The sequence below is a fragment of the Bombina bombina genome, chromosome 9 (genome assembly GCF_027579735.1).
Source record: "Bombina bombina isolate aBomBom1 chromosome 9, aBomBom1.pri, whole genome shotgun sequence".
Lineage (NCBI taxonomy): Eukaryota > Metazoa > Chordata > Amphibia > Anura > Bombinatoridae > Bombina > Bombina bombina.
In genome coordinates this window covers 103,143,702-103,166,430 of record NC_069507.1, presented here as the reverse complement: position 1 = coordinate 103,166,430, position 22,729 = coordinate 103,143,702, and the positions used below count along the sequence as shown (strand labels likewise).

Below are 22,729 nucleotides of genomic sequence, written 5' to 3'. Positions count from 1 at the left end.
ATTGTCTTTACAACTAGTTCCTGATCTGTTTATGGGATCCATTGAATTGGATCCTGTGTCAATCTATGTATGTGTGTGAGAGTATATTCTTCAATAAAAAAGAGCTTTATCATGGGTAGACAAATTCACAGTTCCAGGGAGTTGTAGTGACCTACAATTTTAGGCTTGGCAACTACAAATTAGGGCCATAATGTTGTCCCAGTGAGCTATTCCCATGCTGTAATTTGAATCAGAAGTTGGCCACTGGCAATGGAGCCTGAAGACTATAAATCCCTGCATGCAGTGCTGCCAACATTACTGATTAGTACACAGTGGCCTTGGAGCATGCAGGGAAGTGTAACGGTTTTGTTTCTGTACAGTTGTTTTCTGCAGGTAGCCCTATGTAAGTGTCTTCGTTATGCAGTGTGGCAACAATGCCAGCGGTCCGAACACTGAACAGCACCAGTTATTTCCAGTGTATTGAATGCTCATTTAGGGGGCTTCTACTGATCATTTTAGGTAATGTGAAGGGCAAAACAAGAGAAATAATTTACAAACATAAAAAATAGTGGCTGCTGTAACATGTATCATACATTGGCTATAATTAAAAGATATTACAGATATGTAATTAAAGGGACACTGTACCCAAATTTTTTCTTTCGTGATTCAGATTGAGCATGAAATTCTAAGCAACTTTCTAATTTACTCCTATTATCAAATGTTCTTTATTCTCTTTGTATCTTTATTTGAAATGCACAAATGTAAGTTTAGATGCCGGCCCATTTTTGGTGAACAACCAGAGTTGTCCTTGCTGATTGGTGGATAAATTCATCCACCAATAAAAAAGTGCTGTCCAGAGTATTGAAACCAAAAAAAAGCTTAGATGCCTTCTTTTTCAAATAAAGATAACAAGAGAATGAAGAAAAATTGATAATAGGAGCAAATTAGAAAGTTGCTTAAAATTGCATGCTCTTTTTGAATTGCAAAAGAAAATTTTTGGGTTCAGTGTCCCTTTAAACTGTTGGTAAAATACTGTAAGCAGCCCCTGAAGGAATATAAAAAGGCTGAAGAAATCCATTTGAATTATTTATACCCTTGACGGGAAAGAAATCTCTACATAATTATCATAAATTACTAAATCAGATTTGAATACATTGATATACTGATTTAGCCAGTTGTGATACAAAACAAAGCTCAAACGTTTTTTTCTTTCTTTTAAACAAAACAAAAAAAACTTTATTCTAGAGTGCTGTCTGTATGCAAAATACAATTTGTTTAGCTCTTGCAGACAGTCAGCCTGAGGTAACTGCCGTAGCCTATGTGCTCATACAGCATATTTTTTTACAGTTTACGATTACTTTAACATTTTGGCTGCCAAAAGAGCCCTCTCTTGCAACATAGGAGATAATTTATTTAGAACAGGACCGCCCAAGCTACAGCTCGCAGGCCTTATCCAGCCCTCCAATAGTTTTTTTTTTTTTTGTGTCCTTTAGCACCACCGAGCAGAAAACAGATTTGTTTTTTTAAAGGGACATGAAACTCAATTTTTTTTTTAGATGGATCATACAATTTTATACAATGTTCCAATTAACTTTTATCATCATTCTCTTGGTATCCTTTGTTGAAGTAGCGGTAATGCACTACTGGGAGGTGTGCTAGCTGGAGGCGCTGGTTCAGCTTGTTTCAGTCGTTGGTATCTTCCTTTCCTTCCTCGGTTGTATAACTCTAGGTGCAAAATAGTGGTGTTGAAATATCAGACAATACACCATACAAAGGTGAATATCTACTCACAGAGTGTATATTGCAGGTTACCGGCTCCTTCCCAATATGAAAAGACAATATCACAGATTCAGTAAAAAAAAACAAAATTTTTATTGAATCTGTGATATTGTCTTTTCATATTGGGAAGGAGCCGGTAACCTGCAATATACACTGTGAGTAGATATTCACCTTTGTATGGTGTATTGTCTGATATTTCAGCACCACTATTTTGCACCTAGAGTTATACAACCGAGGAAGGAAAGGAAGATACCAACGACTGATACAAGCTGAACCAGCGCCTCCAGCTAGCACACCTGATCTATTCACAAAGACCTTGGGAGAGACTGTGGGACGGCTGCGGTTCACCAGAAGGGGAAAGTATTAATACATATTATACACCTGTTTGCATGTACTACTGGGAGCTAGCTGAAAGCCACTGACAAGAGGCATACATTTGCAGCCAGCCAACAGTAGCTTCTAAGCCTACCTAGGTATACTTTTCAACAAAGGATACAAAGAGAATGAGACAAATTTAGATTATAGAAACAAATTGGAAAGTTATTTAAAATTGCATTCTCTATCTGAACCATGATAGAAAAAAAAAGTGGGTTTAAATAGTTCCACACTTGTCATTAGGTAAAAGACTTGTGCATTCTGATCCTTTAAGATCTAAATGCGGACATTAGCGCTATTCGTCTCTTTTCAGGGGCCAGATTGATTCTGGTGCAAGAACACCACGTTAATTTCTGTGCAAATCCAGATCGTAACATGGTGACCTTACAACCAGAATCAATCCGGCTCTGAAAAGAGTTGAATAATGCTTACTTCCGCATTCGGATCCTAACAAAGAATCCGAATGCACAAGTCTATTAGGTAATTAAAGGGGCATAATAGTTGAAAATTAACCCCTTTGCAACCGAGGACGTGTCAGGCACGTCCTGCAAAATAATACCCTTAAGGACCAAGAACGTGCCTGACACGTCCTCTGGGGTTTGATGCTCTGGAAGCGTGATCGCTTCCAGCCGCTTCCAGGCTATCGATATTGAGGCATCACTGTAATAACTTTTTTAAGCATCCGATGCAGAGAGAAACACTCTGTGACCCTCTCTGCATCGTCCAGCGATGGTGCCGATTGTTGGTGGGTGGGAGCCATTGCAGGGAGGCGGGTGGGCGGCCCATCACTGGAGGCCTTTCCGGATCCTGTCCTTCTTCAATTGCGAGCATGTTACCGGTAGCGCGCAGGGGGCGGGTAGGGTATTGAGGGGGGGGGCTGCTACACTACAGAAAAATGCTTCTTCTTTTTTTTAGCAAACTGGGTACTGGCAGACAGCTGTCAGTACCCAAGATGGCGGCAAATAGGTAGAGGGGGGAGGGTTAGAGAGCTGTTGGGGGGGGCAGGGAGGTTGGGGACTCTAACACTGCATTATAGATACAAAAAAAATATATTAAAAATAAAAAAAAAAAAGGCTTTTATTTTAGAAAATCTGCCAGTACTAAATATGGCGGTGACAATTGTGAGGTGTGGGAGGGAAGAGAGCTGTTTGAGGGTGGTCAGGGAGGGATCAGGGGGTGGGATGTGTCAGGTGGGAGGCTAATCTCTACACTAAAGCTAAAATTAACCCTACAAGCTACCTATTTAACCCCTTCACTGCTGAGCATAATACAAGTGTGGTGAGCAGTGGCATTAGCGGCCTTATATTTACCAAAAAGCAATGCCAAAGCCATATATGTCTGCTATTTCTGAACAAAGGGGATCCCAGAGAAGCATTTTCAACCATTTGTACCATAATTGCACAAGCTGTTTGTAAATCATTTCAGTGAGAAACCTAAAGTTAGTGAAAAAGTTAACAATTTTTTTTAGTTGATCGCATTTGGCGTTGAAATGGTGGCATGAAATATACCAAAATGGGCCTAGATCAATACTTTGGGTTGTCTACTATAAAAAATATATACATGTGAAGGGTTATTCAGGAATGCCTAACAGATATCAGTGTTACAATGTAACTGTCGCTAATTTTGAAAAAAAGAAAATGGGCTACTTGTACTTATTGCCCTATAACTTGCAAAGAACATGTAAACATTGGATATTTCTAAACTCAGGACAAAATTTAGAAACTATTTAGTATGGGTGTTTTTTGGTGGCTGTAGATGTGTAACAGATTTTGCGGGTCAAAGTTAGAAAAAGTGTGTTTTTTCCATTTTTTCATCATATTTTTTAAAAATGTTATAGTAAATTATAAGACGATGAAAATAATTGGTATCTTTAGAAAGTCCATTTAATGTTGAGAAAAAACGGTATATATTATGTGTGGGTACAGTAAATGAGTAAGAGGAAAATTACAGCTAAACACAAACACTGCAGAAATTGAAAAATAGCGGTCAGAAAATTGAAAAGTGCTGTGGTCACTAAGGGGTTAAATGTGCATTAACACATTTCAGTTTTGAATAAAAGCATTTTTGCAATATTGTTGTATAAGCAAAAATAAAAAAATAGCAAAATTCATTATTGATACTGTTTACTTATGTTGTGTGTGCACATTGTGTCCACATTTAATCTCCATGCCTGCTCAGTAGAATGTATTATGTCAGCAGTTACATCAGGCAGACCACCCTTGATTTCCCCTTTGTATTGGTATTGCATGACCACCAGTTTTTTATTTTTATTTTACTTGGTTTAACCAGGACGGCCATCTTTGTTTCATGGTACACGACAAATTTTGGTTACACAGATTTTTACATAAACCTCAGTATCTCAGCTCTGGATGGTCCTTGCTCCTTGGAACAAAAACTGATCTCTAGAGCACATTAAAAGGTACATGTACATATATAAACATTTTGCATATTATTGTACCTTACACGTAAGAACTTTTAAGTCCTAAAGTATTGATAAGGATCGCTGAAAGTTCCACTTTTAGGGTCAATATATATTGGGAAAGGTTCGAGTTTCAGTGCTAAATTAATTTTAAAGGAGTACCTAGGTAAGTATAGTGTGCATGCAGAACATTTTAGGTTTGATATTTCTCTTTTTTTGGGGGGTTGGGGAGAACGAGAGTGCAACTTTTTAACATTTCCCCTCACTTTGAGGTTGATTATCTCTGGTGAAGGACCTGACATTTTCACAGATATAAGTCTTCTATGATGGCATTCTGGGAATTTTTTGAGTTTGAAATAATACTGGTTACAAAGCTAGGACTAGTAGAAATCTGTGGAAAAGCCTACTTTTATTCATGCGTTTTGAGAAATAAACAGATATAATTAAAGCTTAATACATAATAAAAATAAACCGTATTTTTTCAATATTTATATATATGATTGATGCACCAGAATTTTATGCTTCATGTTTGATTAGAAGGTGTGAGAGTTCCTCACTCAGTCTCTCGTAAATGTTGTGAGAGCATCCGGTGGCAGTAATCATCTTGACAGGTGTCAGTTTTCTGAGAATATTGTTCTTGGGAACCCATATTTTTACGTATATGTAACCACCTTATTTGTTTCATTACAAAGGAGCCACATATATTCAGGGGTAAGGATTTAACCCCTGAAGATATTTGACCCCTCTGAGGAAGCGTTATTTGAAACGCGTGTCAGGGGCATTACCATGAGGTCATAGTACCTCTTCTCTTTTTAACCGCTTACTCAGTACCTTACATAGCATGTTGATTACGGTTAAACTTTGCAGTCAGTATAACTTTAATTGAAGCCCCGCTATAGAAGGAACTTTTTTCAGCCTAGCGTTTCTCAGTATAGCACTGTCCGTTTCATGTATAAGCGATAGCAGTACATGAATTAAGGATACACCAGCTATTAGATATAAGCCATCATTGCTAGCAGAAAATGTATCTTTAACATACTTATATATGTATCTACATTGTTGTTGAAATACACCAAAGCAGAGATATTACTTAGATATCGCAGGTTATAATACCTAGCGGAAAGCTGATAATTAAACTATATGTTACAATTTAAAGTGTCAATACCTTATGAAAGGGTTATGTCATATTGCTTCACGACCGTAATCAAAATAGATACTGTTATTCTGACTGACCATAGCCGCCACTATAACTCACTGATTACAATACTGAGTTCAAGCTATTTTTAACAGTGTGTGTGCATGTACAGTCCGGTTGGACTTTATTTATTATTGACCTAATAAAGTTATCTTGTATGAATGTATGTATAATTGAAAGATAATATATATATATTTTTTTCCCTTGATTTATACCTTGATGTATATTAACTATTTGAGTCTGGCAATCTGCTCCTTTTTTTGCAACTTTATTTGCATTTTGTACATAAATCTGTATATTATTGCCTAAGACCCTATAAATTCTAGGGTAAGCAAATATAAGCACTGATAATTATCCTCTAGAATTTTGACTCAAACAAGGTACCACTATCCCTCGTTCTCTCTCACTTATTCGTGAGGATTTAACCCTCTGTTGTCCTCTGCGAACTGACTTTAGTTGGGTCCCACTTATTTGTTCCTCCAACCCCATCACATGCATTTTTGCCATGGAATGTTGCAAAGAAGGTCCATTCGGATTTTATACCCGTGTCCTTCTCATGGTTGCACAGATTGGCAAAATCCTTCACTGTTACCATTATAAAATGTAGTAACATTTTAGGCTACTAGCCCTAGCTCTGTAACCAGTGAAATCTCAAACTTACCATTTTTACAGCAGAATGCTACCATAGAGGACTTATATCAGGTTCATTTCTGGTCCCTCCCCAGAGATAATCAACCTGAAAGTTAGGGAAAATGCACTTGTAAGGCACACTAGTCAATACAATGTTTGAAAATTTGAAGTATTTTTTTCACTATTTTAAAAAGTTATTAGTGTGTACTATTATTATTAATATTTCCAATGCAGAGAGAGAGGTGAGAATATCTGGTTTTAAATCACTGCTGTGTATATGTTATTGGAAACCAAGAGGTTGAATCAAAGTCAACTACTTCCAACAAGGTTAAAGAGACAGTCAACACCTTGATATTATGATGTAAAATGTTTAGCTATGCAAAATAAACAACTTGTCTATATATTTCCATTATTTTGCCTTTTTTCATGTAATGTAGCTCTAAACAATTAGGAATTTCTAATTTTCAGAACTTGCTACATATCTATCCCTAATTGTCTTTAAACTGAGTGTAGACTTTCATGAATTGATGAATTGGTGCCCGGTTTTTAAAAATACTATTAAAAACGGGCACTTTCTTTTTTTTTTTTTTTTTTTTTTATAAATTTTTTATTGAAGGTAAAAATATGAACAAAAATTCAGAGATACAATACATACCAACCATATGAAATTGTCACATCAGAATCTTATTCAATCAAACATAAAAAAAACATTTCTAAGCAACTAAACCTTTCTGTGACAGATAATAATTATGATTCCTCTCTGTCTGGATATCTTATCTATTACCTCCAATCTTAATTACTTGATCTCTTCTTTATTTTACCGGAACAGTTATAGACACTTTCTGACCTTGACATGCTTTGCTCTGTCCCTTAACCTAATTCTTGTATACATCTACTCTGTTTGAATATCGGACCAATCGTGACCCTTTACAATTACTGAACGGATCCTTCCCGATATACTATAAACTATATTCAAGATTTCTCAGAAAAAAAATTAAAAAAAATTATTCTTACATCCCAGGGGTAGGGAGGGGGGAGAGGGGGAAAAAAAAAAAAAAAACCTTCACTTGAAAGCTACCATTGAGTACCATCTTGCTTTTATAGCTAGAGCTATTCCTACCTTAACGACTATATACCCAGTTTGACGGTAAAAATCCGTCTAAGATTAATTCTAGAAAAGGAATGGAATTTTGAAATGGCGAGAGGATATACTGTTGAACTATTGTAGGTTCTCCCTGAATATACTTTTTCCATTTTTTAAAGAATAAGGTAACCTGCTTAGCTGCTCCTTTATCCAGTATTATTATTTCTCCCATAATCTGGCTTCTCATAGCGTTTATAAATTCAGTGATTGAGGGAGCATCTCTATGCTTCCACCCTTTACATAGCTGATTCCTTACAATCAAGATTACTAAATTTATGAGAAGTCTATCTCCTGTATTTTGTGTTGGGTACAAAAATAGTATATGTTTTGCCTGTAATTCTATCTTGTCTTTTACTTTTCTATTAATCCAGTACTGGATTTTACTCCAAAATTGCGAGATTTTTGGGCAAGTCCAAAAGTAATGCAGTAAATCCGCCTTTATTTTATGACATTTAGGACACAAAACCTGTGATTGGGACCACTTGGCAATTCTAGCTGGGGTTAGATAAAAATTATTTATTACCTTAGACTGTGATTCTCTTAAGTTGATTCTGTCTGTAGCTTCTCTTGTTCTTTCAATACTGTCCATTATATCCTTATCCTGCAACTCAGGAAAATAGATTACAAATCTCTGTTTACACTGATTGATATGCAGTGCTCCTTCTCTACTCATAATAAATTGATACCAAATTGAGATGGTTCTGACGCCAGCTTTGTAAAGAGTTATTCCTGCCTCGATATTTAATTGCGCCCAGTGCTTACTGAACCTGTTATCAAAGTCATTTATAAAATGACGTATCTGTAAATATGCGAAGAAATGCTGGGATGGTAAGCTGTATTCGCGTGCTAGATTCTCAAAAGACTTGATATGCCCAGTAAGTGGTTCCTTCAATTGTGATATATAGATCAGGCCTTTAGTTTCCCACTTATGAAATATACTATTGCAGTGTCCTGGTGGGAAAGCTGGGTTACCGGTGATCGGTAGTAATCTAGAGGTCTGAAATTCTATCCCCAATATTTTACAATATTTCTGTCAGGCGGTCACTACATTTGTGATTGTACTTAATCTACTTATAAAAACGGGCACTTTCATTCATTTAAAGTTTGCATTTTTGCGTATTTGTACTTACCTTTCTCTTCAGGAAAGCCAGATCGGCCATCCCCCGCACGCAACTCCTCTGTAACTACGCCAGCAATGACGAAACCGGCTTCTTCTAATGAGGCCACGCCGTGATTGGAGGAAGCTGATTTCGTCATTGCTGTGTAAGTACAGCATAAGAAACGGGCGGGGTTCGCCGATCTGGCTTTCCTGAAGAAAAAGGTAAGTATTTTTAAAAATACGCTGAAATGTAAACTTTCATGAATAAAAGTGCCCCTGTTTTTTATAGTATTTTTTAAAACCGGGCACTAATTCATGAAAGTTTACATTCACTTTAACTGATAACAATTGCAAAACAATGAATTGTTTACTAAGGTTATGACAGTAGCTTGCCCTGTTGTCTGTGGACTAAAGCTGAGATTGGATCCTCAATATGAGGCAAATGGTGGGTGGATTTTGGTTATTAAGACATAATAGCATCAAAAAGGATGTTAATTTGCTTAAAAACATTAAGACTTGGCTGATATGTTATTCTATAGCAACACAAAAAAATGTGTTGTAATTATAAGGTGTTTACTGTCCCTTTTAAATCAGTTGTGTGACCAGTAGGTTAAATGAATGTTTTGTGCTTGCTTCTGGCAAAAGGAGTTAAATAACTTTTTAGAATATATTCTGCAATCTAGAGTTTAGTTTTCTAAGTGGCCAGCATTTTCAATGGACAAGTTTATGAAGCTGTTCTTGCACTAAGAGCTTCTTGCTTCTACACCTGCTTTTTACAACAGCTGCTTGCTCTGGAGGAAAATGCGCACACTCAAGGCTTTTTATGTGCACACTTATCCCCTTCAGGGTGCATTCTCGGCATGACAGTGATGTAAATGATGACATCACCGTGCTCATATGAGCAGGGTGGATTTGATTTAAATCAAATTGATTGAAATAAAGATTTAAATCACTAGTAAGACTGATTTATATCATGATTTTAATTTTTATGATATTTTTTCAGATTATTTTTTACAGTTATATCAGACCATTACTGATATAACATTGGTTATATATAATTAGATATGCACAGATAGACTGTTAAAATGAAATAAATTATTTGGAGGTGAGCTATCTCCAGTTAAATTGGTTAATCATTCATATTTGATCAACTTTTCACCTGTACTTTATTGGAAGGAGAAAAATAATAATTACATTAATAATAACAATTGAAATAGTTTTAACTAAAACATTAACAATATTTTTTTATTTCTTGCCCCTCCCTCCTCACACTTAGGTCCTTGTGCAGATCTATTCCACTCCAAACAATCTTCTATTACGTGAGCTTCTTGAAACTTAGTATGGGTTGATTCTGGGTACATAGATTTGCAGGGGAGCAATGGCATTAAGGGACAGTAAAGTCAAAATTAAACTTTCATGATTCAGAAGGAACATGCAATTTTTAAAAATTTTCCAATTGACTTCTCTTATCTAATTTTGTTTTGTTCTCTTGGTATCTATTGTTGAGAAGCCTGCATAGGTACCGTAGGATCAGAAGCAATGCACTACTGTGAGCTAGCTGCTTGTCACTGTCTCACCCAATGTATTCAGCTAGGCCTAAGTAGAACATTGCTCTCCTTTAACAAAGGATTCCAAGAGAATAAGGCAAATCTGATAATAGAAGTAAACCTGAAATCTGAACACTGTATGCTCTATTTGAAACCCAAAAGTTATTTTTCTTTTATGATGATGTCCCTTTAAGGTCTATTTATCAACTCTGTATGTTAATTTTATAACATTTTGCTGTGAAGAAGGGGCATGTTATTTCTGCAGACACACATTCACAGTTTTGGGAACTGCAAAACCAATAATATGTGATAATATCTTTAAGATAGACAAATTGTCCAAAATAATCTGACAGAAACCTTTGGGAGAGCATGAAATTGTGAATGAATTAATGGAATAATTTACCAAAAAACATTACAGACATGAATATACAGCATCTTCCTTTATATTTTTTTTTTTTTATCCACCCTGCATCTGAGCATGCATAAGGGTCCACTGACTGTTATTCAGATATGAGTCTTTGATTGGGAAAAGCATCTCAAGTGACCTAGGGGGCAAGGAGGTACAATACTGAAGAAAAATGCATATAAAACCAGAAAGGATACTCCTCTTTTTTTATTTATTTTTTAATGATGGTAAGTCTGGAATGATTTGGAGCATATGCAATATTGAGATGTGTGCATTGCAGTAGCAGTCAAGTTTGATTGTTCCTGTGCATACAATCCCTGTGATAGCCAGTTCAGGTGATATTTTGTAGTCCGCTTTTTACAGCTATGCTGCATCACTTTCAAGTGCTTCAACATTTGGGCATCATGTACTTTTAAAAAAAGGATATAAAACATGTTTCATTCTTGTAATGAAAAAGCACCATGCAAAGTGGGTTATACTTAAAATAAATTATTGCAATATGTATGTTTCATCATTTTATAAGGATTTTAAATTTTATTTTATTTTTTAACGTTATTTGTGCAAGATTCATTACTTCCTGTCATAGCCCCACAATGGGCTTGCTTTATCAAGCCGTTCGCCCCCCCTACTTTGCAGGTTCTCACAAGAGAACCTGCAGTCAGTATTTATCAAACAACGGTCATCAGACCTCTGCTTCCCTAAACTCTTCTCCACCTCTTAGATAGAGAATTTCAATCTCCCCGGTCTCGTACGTGATTGTCTGTGCGCGGGCCGGGGGGCGGTGTTGCACAAGAGTGCAAAATAGCGCTCTTGTGCAATGCTGAAAACTGGCAGCAGATTGCTGGGGCGGACAAGGGCAAATATGTACACCCCTGTCCACCCTAGCTTAATAAATCGAGCCCAATGAAGGCAAATGAGTAACTTTTCCTTTGCTAGGAGACATCTGCTTTAGCTGCATTAAAGGGATATATAGTTTTCAAACATGTCCCTCTGCAGTTTTGAAATGGCCGCCATCCCCCTCCTCTATTTCATCATACTCATCTTCCTTCCTTCCTCTTCTGTGCTTTTTGCGCATGCGCAATGCGCCGATTTTAGTAAATGGGCCTTTTCAAGCAAGAACTAAAAATATCTTATATGCGGCGGACCAGTTGGCTTCTCTTTATCTACCGCTGCATATAGCCTATAGGAATCGCTAGGATACTGACTCATATGACTCGTTCCCTATGCATCTGGGCACAAACAGTTGTGAGCTATTTTTCATCATTTGCAAAAGCCCTCCTGCTGCCGTCCTCAGTGCATTTTTTCCATGGGTCTACACACCCTGTCAGTGAGCAGTGACAGGGAGCGCACAGCGGCCTGTGTAATCCACTTGAGATGCTAAAGAAAGCGTTACTTGTGCGCTCCCTGTCACTGCTCACTGACAGGGTGTGTAGACCCATGGAAAGAATGCACTTAGGACAGATAGAAATTAGTCTTCTTCTAAAGCCATTCTCACTTGGGTTGTCTTCAGTATGATCCAGAATGTTCATGAAAGATATAGAGATACATTTCCTCCTACTCATTTACTGTACCCACACATATTATATACCGTTTTCTCGCCATTAAATGGACTTTCTATTGATACCATTATTTTCATCATATCTTATAATTTACTATAAAAAAATATATAAAATATGATAAAAAAAACAGGAAAAAAAAAACACTTTTACACATCTAAAAAATGGTTAGAGTGGCGCTCATACAAGCTGAGGATACAGGAATATCAAATGTAATAGAATATAGTCATCCAAAGGTTATAGCATAAATAAAAATGTTTTATTATCCTCAATTATAAAAACTGTGCAGTATAATTACAATGACACAAATAATTTCATAAAAAGATGATAGAAAAGTTGTGGCCACAACTAAATTAATTTTATATTCTAAGCAGTATAAAAAAACAAAATCCAGAAATAACTGGAAGAGGGAACTTGATCTATATCTCAAGAAAGTGTACACAATACTTTAAAAAATCACATAAGTTCGATCTATTTCCAATAGTTTCTAATAGATCATATTTGATATATGTGCAATCAAAACAGTGATAGACTTGTTAATAACTGGTGATATGCTAGTTACTCAAAATTTGAACAAATATCTGATAAACATACGTTATATAATAACATCAAGTGATATGAAACAAAATCTCCAAAGTTGCTTTTAAATGATCGGTTATGTCCAAAAAGTATCAAAACAGGGGATACTTAAGTGAGTAAAATGACATCAAACAAATGATACTATGTATCTAAAGTTGCTAGTTACTTCATAGTGATGTCCCCAATATATCCAAATAAAAAGATGCTGGTTAAGGTGAATGTGCGATTTAAAAATACAGCTTTATATCCTTTTTTGCGCTTTTAGGAAAAATGTCTTTGTGAAAATAAAAGTGATCTTTTAGATTAGTGAGAACAACGTGTGGTAGGAAATTGTCAGATCGAAGATAATTATAGGTGTGCTGCTTGACCGGTCAAGTGTCGGGTCTCTGTTTCAGGCTTATCTGCTTTATATGGCTTGTCAGCTGTTTTTACCGCTGTGAGGCAGACTTACCTGGCTGTGTTTCCTGGCCAAAGGCGTTCTTCGTGTGTGGCGGAATACTCACAGCATCTTCACTGCCTCGATATCACAGCTCTGTCGGTTGACTTAAAGCAGCCTATTAGAGAGTCCCATCGGCGTCCTCCTTCTTCAGAGTTTATGTTCCGCTTTGTTGTTATCAGGTTATGCAATATGTTTGCCAAATTTAGGGTTACTCCACAGTTCAGCTTCTACGCATTTCAGCACTAGAGTGCCTTTATCAAGATGGTTTTTGTGGAGTGACTTCGTCCTCTTAGACCAATACTAACTCGAGACAATTTAATCCACCACCTCAAGTAGAATTAGAGAATAGATATAAACTATTTGAGGAGAATAGCGAAGAATATGAAAATGGTCAATCTTTTTTAGGGAAAGGTCCAGCAGCAGAAGGCACATCTTGTGTAACAGATACAGAAACATCAAGAGAGAGGGAGTGGGTTCAAAAAGGCAAAAGAAGACTAGAGGAAAAAGAGGGAGAGGAAAACAGACAAGAGATAAAAAGGTGGAAATGACCAACACAGGAGGAATATTTAATTTGAGTAAAATCACTTTAAATAAAGAACAGGAAACAGTACTGAGCAAGGGTCTCTCCTTTGCTCCCACAAGTAGAATAAATAAATTCAATACACTCATAAATATCAATCAATATGTGAGGAAGCTCACCCTTAAGATATTTTCTTAAAAATCCCATTGAATGTCAAAACTTGAATAGTCTCAGTAAAGGAACATCAAATGAGCAAAGAGAAATATATATGCATACGGAATTAAAAGAAAAATCTAACTTTTACCCCACTCAAGAAAAAGGTAAATATTTAAAAATGTTCGAGAAGGCAGTAAAAGAAGAGGTATATAAATGTAAAATTAAAAACAACAGAAATACAATCTGACAAAAAAGGAGAATACTATGCTTAATGAACTTAAGAATAATCCCAACATCATAATTAAAGCAGCGGATAAAGGCGGAGGTCTAGTAATTTTAGACACTGCAGAATATCTAGAGGAAGCCTACAGACTTCTTGATGACAAAGAAATATACATAAGATTAAAGACAAATCCAGTTAAAGAAATTATAAAAAACTTTAGATGATTTAATTTTTGAGGCAAGGAAAGAAAACATACTTAATGAAAAGGAACTTCAATTTATTAAGCAACCTACCCCTGTAACACCCATTTTCTATTACTTACCTAAAATCCATAAATCACCAGGTAGACCTATAATCTCTGGAATTAACTCTCTCACATCGAACCATTCCCAGTATGTCGATAGATTCATGCAACCATTTGTTAGGAAATTACCTACATACCTAAAAGATTCAACTGAATTTCTAAATAGCATAAGAGATATAGTTTGGAATAAAAATGTAATATTGGCACTTCCGAAAGAGCCGAAAGTAGCTATCCTAAACATCTTCCCAAGGCAAACGCCCAAATCACTTCGCCAGCTAGCCATCTTTGTATTTGCTGCGACTAAAGTCTCCATTGCTAGGAGATGGAGGCAACAGGATCCACCGGCTTTATCTGACATCACCCAAACCCTTGATTCGTATGCCCAGATGGAAAAAGGTTTCTATCAACACCTTAACAAACTGGACTCATACTGGAAAATCTGGGATCCTTGGATCCACAGAAATCAGCCCAATAAGGCTCTATAACTTATATTCTGACCATCTGGCTTCCCATTGAGTCATGCCTGAATTCTAGGTGAATCCCCCTTTGATGTGGAAAGTTTTTCTTTTTTCCTATTCTCTTCTTTTCCACTACTATGACCCGCCCCCCTCCTTTTTCCCCCCTCCGGCTCCGCCTTCCTGGGGGGCGACCTGTGGGTGGGTGATGAGAGGTATTGGAGCTCCATTTCCTTCAAGCCTAAGTGCTCTCTCCGTCCCCTAGAACAGGTGCTTATCTGCTTGGGCCCTTTCAAGGGGTTCACATTCCAGTAAGTGGACTGCAGTCCTCGCTCTGTTCTAATTTAGAATTTCCCATAGTTAACAGAGGCCTGCTAAACTTTAGCTATGTCCCTGTGTTGGGAAGCCTCCCTGATTTCTCACTCCCACAGGTTTAGAATCATTTTAAAGTGGTATATTGGGCTGGAGATGTATTACTATATGGTAGGTAGCTCTTAATGTCTAGTCCCCTCCCCCAACCCCGTATGTTCATAGTAGGGAGCTTAGTTCTCCTACATTAATACAGCTTAGGCTATTTATACAACTATGCTATTTTGTGTAAACCTATTCCGTTATACCGCACTCTTACGGAGGAAAATCTTGAAAATTTGACTTGTATCTCATGAATGTATTGCACTGTTGTACTGGTACATATGTCTGCATTTTATCAATGTTATGTGATAAACTCTAAATAAAAAACATTATTTAAAAAAATAAAAAAAAAATTTTAATATTGGTAACGTGATATAAGTTCACTTTACACTAACATACAACACACTCTAGGACTCAATGCCATTAAACACTTCCTACATAATTATGAGAATCTACCAACCCCACAGGCAGACTGTAGACAGTGCATACATTTTATACTGAATAACAACTACTTTAACTTTAATGGGGAATTCTTCTTACAAAGAAAGGGCACAGCGATGCTTATGAGGTTTGCGCCCAGTTACGCAAATTTATTCCTGGGGAAATTTGAACAAGACACCATTTTGGATACCCCCTGGAACGCAAACCTTGTACTCTTCAAGAGATACATAGACGATCTGTTCTTTATATGGGCTGGAGGTGTAGAATTGTTAAATCTATTTATGGAAGATTTAAATAACAATGTTTGGGGCCTTTCTTTCACCTATGAGCATAGTATTAAACAGATTAACTATTTAGATATAACAGTAGAAATAGTTAACAATGAGATTAAGACCAAAACTTTATTCAAACCGGTAGATTCTAATAACTACATACATTCCAATAGTTGCCATTACGATCAATGGAAACTAAATATACCAAAGAGTCAATTTTTAAGATTGAGAAAAAATTGTTCAGATATAGAGGACTTTCTTGTACAAGCTGATATCTTAAAAGATAGATTTGTTGAAAGAGGCTATGATAAAGAGCTGATTTTCGAAGCATTTAATAATGCGAAAACATGTGATAGAAATACACTACTATCTAAAAAGAACAACACCTCCTATAAGAAGGAAGAAAGTTACGATACTTCATTCATTACCCAATATAATTCAGACTTTAAGTTTATCAAAAAAGTTTTATACAAACATTGGCATTACATTCAAAAAGATCCCTATCTAAGTGAAATAACTGAATTAAAACCTAAAATTGTTTACCATAAGTCCAAAAATTTGAAATCCATTCTATCCCCGAGTGAATTTAACAAAGGAGGTAACAAGACAAATAAGGATGTACAAGAAAATATTCTGGAGGTTTTTTTTCCGTGCCATAAATGTAAGGCATGCAAATTCAGCAGTAGGTGCAAAACCGTTGAATCAACCAATTCAGATTATAAGTTAACGTAGTGTACATTATACAATGTCCATGTAAACGACAGTATTTGGGACAAACGGGACAACACCTTAGGGATAGAATCAGGCAGCACCTGAATAATATAGAAAAATGATTTAAAGACCTTTTACTGTCTTTACATTTCAAAGAAGCACATAATCAAGACACAAAAGGACTACTCTATTGGGGAGTTAAAAAGATCATTGCAAAAAGAGGTGGCAATATCACACAAAAATTATTACATACTGAAGCAGAACTAATTGATAACTTAACATTAACTCCAGGGGGTCTAAATGCAGAATTAGACTTGAACCCATTTAACTAAAATTCCTCTGTTTAAAGTTTATACAAAATGGATCGAATAAAATTTAATATGTATGATATCCTCTGATTAATACCTCTAAAACCAAGAAAAATATAGCTGAAATGAAAGTTGAATAGGAAATCAAGTATTGTGTAAATCTGTAGTTATGTAAACAAACCTCTAAGATGAAAGAATATCTTTAAAAAAAAAAAAAATTTTGATGAATAATGAATTCTACATTCGAAATGTACACCAAAGTATAAAAAACTCTGTAAAAATAACAAAAATTGTAATAGCTTCTAGAGCAGATATGTAGCAATGTTGTGACTACTATACTATTAAAGATAAGATTTTCTTTATATATAAATCATTAAGTATGTCATTTCAACAACTAACAGATATCTGATTGAAATAACACATATTCTATGCTTTCAAGACAACGTATGCAATAAAAGGCTGGATTAAAAATTAATGAAGAAAAAATTGAAGTGAGTATAGCTTTAAAACCTGTTCCAACATACGGGTAATACATACGGGTATTCAAAACTGTATAAGAGGACAAACTCACTCCATAAAAACCATCTTGATAAAGGCACTCTAGTGCTTCAACGCGTAGAAGCTGAACTGTGGAGTAACCCTAAATTTGGCAAACATATTGCATAACCTGATAACGACGCAGAACATAAACTCTGAAGAAGGACGCCGATGGGACTCTCTAATAGGCTGCTTTAAGTCAACCGACAGAGCTGTGATATCGAGGCAGTGAAGACGCTGTGAGTATTCCACCGCACACGGAGAACGCCTTTGGCCAGGAAACACAGCCAGGTAAGTCTGCCTCACAGCGGTAAAAACAGCTGACAAGCCATATAAAGCAGATAAGCCTGAAACAGAGACCCGACACTTGACCGGTCAAGCAACACACCTATAATTATCTTCGATCTGACAATTTCCTACCACACGTTGTTCTCACTGATCTAAAAGATCACTTTTATTTTCACAAAGACATTTTTCCTAAAAGCGCAAAAAAAGGATATAAAGCTGTATTTTTAAATCGCACATTCACCTTAACCAGCATCTTTTTATTTGGATATATTGGGGACATCACTATGAAGTAGCTAGCAACTTTGGATACATAGTATCATTTGTTTGATGTCATTTTACTCACTTAAGTATCCCCTGTTTTGATACTTTTTGAACATAACCGATCATTTAAAAGCAACTTTGGAGATTTTGTTTCATATCACTTGATGTTATTATATAACGTATGTTTATCAGATATTTGTTCAAATTTTGAGTAACTAGCATATCACCAGTTATTAACAAGTCTATCACTGTTTTAATTGCACATATATCAAATATGATCTATTAGAAACTATTGGCAATAGATCGAACTTATGTGATTTTTTAAAGTATTGTGTACACTTTCTTGAGATATAGATCAAGTTCCCTCTTCCAGTTATATCTGGATTTTGTTTTTTTATACTGCTTAGAATATAAAATTAATTTAGTTGTATCCACAACTTTTCTATCATCTTTTGTTTCATGTAATTAGCAAGAGTCCATGAGCTAGTGACGTATGGGATATACATTCCTACCAGGAGGGGCAAAGTTTCCCAAACCTTAAAATGCCTATAAATACACCCCTCACCACACCCACAATTCAGTTTTACAAACTTTGCCTCCTATGGAGGTGGTGAAGTAAGTTTGTGCTAGATTCTACGTTGATATGCGCTCCGCAGCAAGTTGGAGCCCGGTTTTCCTCTCAGCGTGCAGTGAATGTCAGAGGGATGTGAGGAGAGTATTGCCTATTTGAATGCAGTGATCTCCTTCTACAGGGTCTATTTCATAGGTTCTCTGTTATCGGTCGTAGAGATTCATCTCTTACCTCCCTTTTCAGATCGACGATATACTCTTATTTATATACCATTACCTCTGCTGATTTTCGTTTCAGTACTGGTTTGGCTTTCTACAAACATGTAGATGAGTGTCCTGGGGTAAGTAAATCTTATTTTCTGTGACACTCTAAGCTATGGTTGGGCACTTTATTTATAAAGTTCTAAATATATGTATTCAAACATTTATTTGCCTTGACTCAGGATGTCAACATTCCTTATTTTCAGACAGTCAGTTTCATATTTGGGATAATGCATTTGAATCAATTTTTTTCTTACCTTAAAATTTGACTCTTTTTTCCCTGTGGGCTGTTAGGCTCGCGGGGGCTGAAAATGCTTCATTTTATTGCGTCATTCTTGGCGCGGACTTTTTTGGCGCAAAAAATCTTTTCTGTTTCCGGCGTCATACGTGTCGCCGGAAGTTGCGTCATTTTTTGACGTCCTTTTGCGCCAAAAATGTCGGCGTTCCGGATGTGGCGTCATTTTTGGCGCCAAAAAGCATTTAGGCGCCAAATAATGTGGGCGTCTTATTTGGCGCCAAAAAATATGGGCGTCGCTTTTGTCTCCACATTATTTCAGTCTCATTTTTTCTTTGCTTCTGGTTACTAGAAGCTTGTTTATTGGCATTTTTTCCCATTCCTGAAACTGTCATTTAAGGAATTTGATCAATTTTGCTTTATATGTTGTTTTTTCTCTTACATATTGCAAGATGTCTCACGTTGCATCTGAGTCAGAAGATACTTCAGGAAAATCGCTGTCTAGTGCTGGAACTACCAAAGCTAAGTGTATCTGCTGTAAACTTTTGGTAGCTATTCCTCCGGCTGTTGTTTGTATTAATTGTCATGACAAACTTGTTAAAGCAGATAATATTTCCTTTAGTAATGTACCATTGCCTGTTGCAGTTCCTTCAACATCTAAGGTGCAGAATGTTCCTGATAACATAAGAGATTTTGTTTCTGAATCCATCAAGAAGGCTATGTCTGTTATTTCTCCTTCTAGTAAACATAAAAAATCTTTTAAAACTTCTCTCTCTACAGATGAATTTTTAAATGAACATCATCATTCTGATTCTGATGACTCTTCTGGTTCAGAGGATTCTGTCCCAGAGATTGATGCTGATAAATCTTCATATTTATTTAAAATGGAATTTATTCGTTCTTTACTTAAAGAAGTACTAATTGCTTTAGAAATAGAGGATTCTGGTCCTCTTGATACTAATTCTAAACGTTTAGATAAGGTATTTAAATCTCCTGTGGTTATTCCAGAAGTTTTTCCTGTTCCTAATGCTATTTCTGAAGTAATTTCCAGAGAATGGGATAAATTGGGTAATTCATTTACTCCTTCTAAACGTTTTAAGCAATTATATCCTGTGCCGTCTGACAGATTAGAATTTTGGGACAAAATCCCTAAAGTCGATGGGGCTATTTCTACCCTTGCTAAACGTACTACTATTCCTACGTCAGATGGTACTTCGTTTAAAGATCCTTTAGATAGGAAAATTGAATCCTTTCTAAGAAAAGCTTATCTGTGTTCAGGTAATCTTCTTAGACCTGCTATATCTTTGGCTGATGTTGCTGCAGCTTCAACCTTTTGGTTGGAGACTTTAGCGCAACAAGTAACAGATCATGATTCTCATAATATTATTATTCTTCTTCAGCATGCTAATAATTTTATCTGTGATGCCATCTTTGATATTATCAGAGTTGATGTCAGGTTTATGTCTCTAGCTATTCTAGCTAGAAGAGCTTTATGGCTTAAAACTTGGAATGCTGATATGGCTTCTAAATCAACTCTACTTTCTATTTCTTTCCAGGGTAACAAATTATTTGGTTCTCAGTTGGATTCTATTATCTCAACTGTTACTGGTGGGAAAGGAACTTTTTTACCACAGGATAAAAAATCTAAGGGTAAAAACAGGGCTAATAATCGTTTTCGTTCCTTTCGTTTCAACAAAGAACAAAAGCCTGATCCTTCATCCTCAGGAGCAGTTTCAGTTTGGAAACCATCTCCAGTCTGGAATAAATCCAAGCCTTCTAGAAAGGCAAAGCCTGCTTCTAAGTCCACATGAAGGTGCGGCCCTCATTCCAGCTCAGCTGGTAGGGGGCAGGTTACGTTTTTTCAAAGAAATTTGGATCAATTCTGTTCACAATCTTTGGATTCAGAACATTGTTTCAGAAGGGTACAGAATTGGTTTCAAGATGAGACCTCCTGCAAAGAGATTTTTTCTTTCCCGTGTCCCAGTAAATCCAGTGAAAGCTCAAGCATTTCTGAATTGTGTTTCAGATCTAGAGTTGGCTGGAGTAATTATGCCAGTTCCAGTTCTGGAACAGGGGATGGGGTTTTATTCAAATCTCTTCATTGTACCAAAGAAGGAGAATTCCTTCAGACCAGTTCTGGATCTAAAAATATTGAATCGTTATGTAAGGATACCAACATTCAAAATGGTAACTGTAAGGACTATCTTGCCTTTTGTTCAGCAAGGGCATTATATGTCCACAATAGATTTACAGGATGCATATCTGCATATTCCGATTCATCCAGATCATTATCAGTTCCTGAGATTCTCTTTTCTGGACAAGCATTACCAGTTTGTGGCTCTGCCGTTTGGCCTAGCTACAGCTCCAAGAATTTTTACAAAGGTTCTCGGTGCCCTTCTGTCTGTAATCAGAGAACAGGGTATTGTGGTATTTCCTTATTTGGACGATATCTTGGTACTTGCTCAGTCTTTACATTTAGCAGAATCTCATACGAATCGACTTGTGTTGTTTCTTCAAGATCATGGTTGGAGGATCAATTCACCAAAAAGTTCATTGATTCCTCAGACAAGGGTAACCTTTCTGGGTTTCCAGATAGATTCAGTGTCCATGACTCTGTCTTTAACAGACAAGAGACGTCTAAAATTGATTTCGGCTTGTCGAAACCTTCAGTCACAATCATTCCCTTCGGTAGCCTTATGCATGGAAATTCTAGGTCTTATGACTGCTGCATCGGACGCGATCCCCTTTGCTCGTTTTCACATGCGACCTCTTCAGCTCTGTATGCTGAATCAATGGTACAAGGATTACACAAAGATATCTCAATTAATATCTTTAAAACCGATTGTACGACACTCTCTAACGTGGTGGACAGATCACCATCGTTTGATTCAGGGGGCTTCTTTTGTGCTTCCGACCTGGACTGTAATTTCAACAGATGCAAGTCTCACAGGTTGGGGAGCTGTGTGGGGATCTCTGACGGCACAAGGAGTTTGGGAATCTCAGGAGGTGAGATTACCGATCAATATTTTGGAACTCCGTGCAATTTTCAGAGCTCTTCAGTTTTGGCCTCTTCTGAAGAGAGAATCGTTCATTTGTTTTCAGACAGACAATGTCACTACTGTGGCATACATCAATCATCAAGGAGGGACTCACAGTCCTCTGGCTATGAAAGAAGTATCTCGAATTCTGGTTTGGGCGGAATCCAGCTCCTGTCTAATATCTGCGGTTCATATCCCAGGTATAGACAATTGGGAAGCGGATTATCTCAGTCGCCAAACGTTGCATCCGGGCGAATGGTCTCTTCACCCAGAGGTATTTCTTCAGATTGTTCAAATGTGGGAGCTTCCAGAAATAGATCTGATGGCGTCTCATCTAAACAAGAAACTTCCCAGGTATCTGTCCAGATCCCGGGATCCTCAGGCGGAAGCAGTGGATGCATTATCACTTCCTTGGAAGTATCATCCTGCTTATATCTTTCCGCCTCTAGTTCTTCTTCCAAGAGTAATCTCCAAGATTCTGAAGGAATGCTCGTTTGTTCTGCTGGTAGCTCCGGCATGGCCTCACAGGTTTTGGTATGCGGATCTTGTCCGGATGGCCTCTTGCCATCCGTGGACTCTTCCGCTACGACC

General features: G+C 36.8%; 1 protein-coding gene across 2 annotated transcripts in view; it reads left to right on the top strand.

The window, feature by feature from the left end:
- Positions 1-22,729, top strand: part of TIMM10 (translocase of inner mitochondrial membrane 10) — a 51,232-nt gene that overhangs the window by 16,084 nt on the left and 12,419 nt on the right. The window lies entirely within an intron of this gene.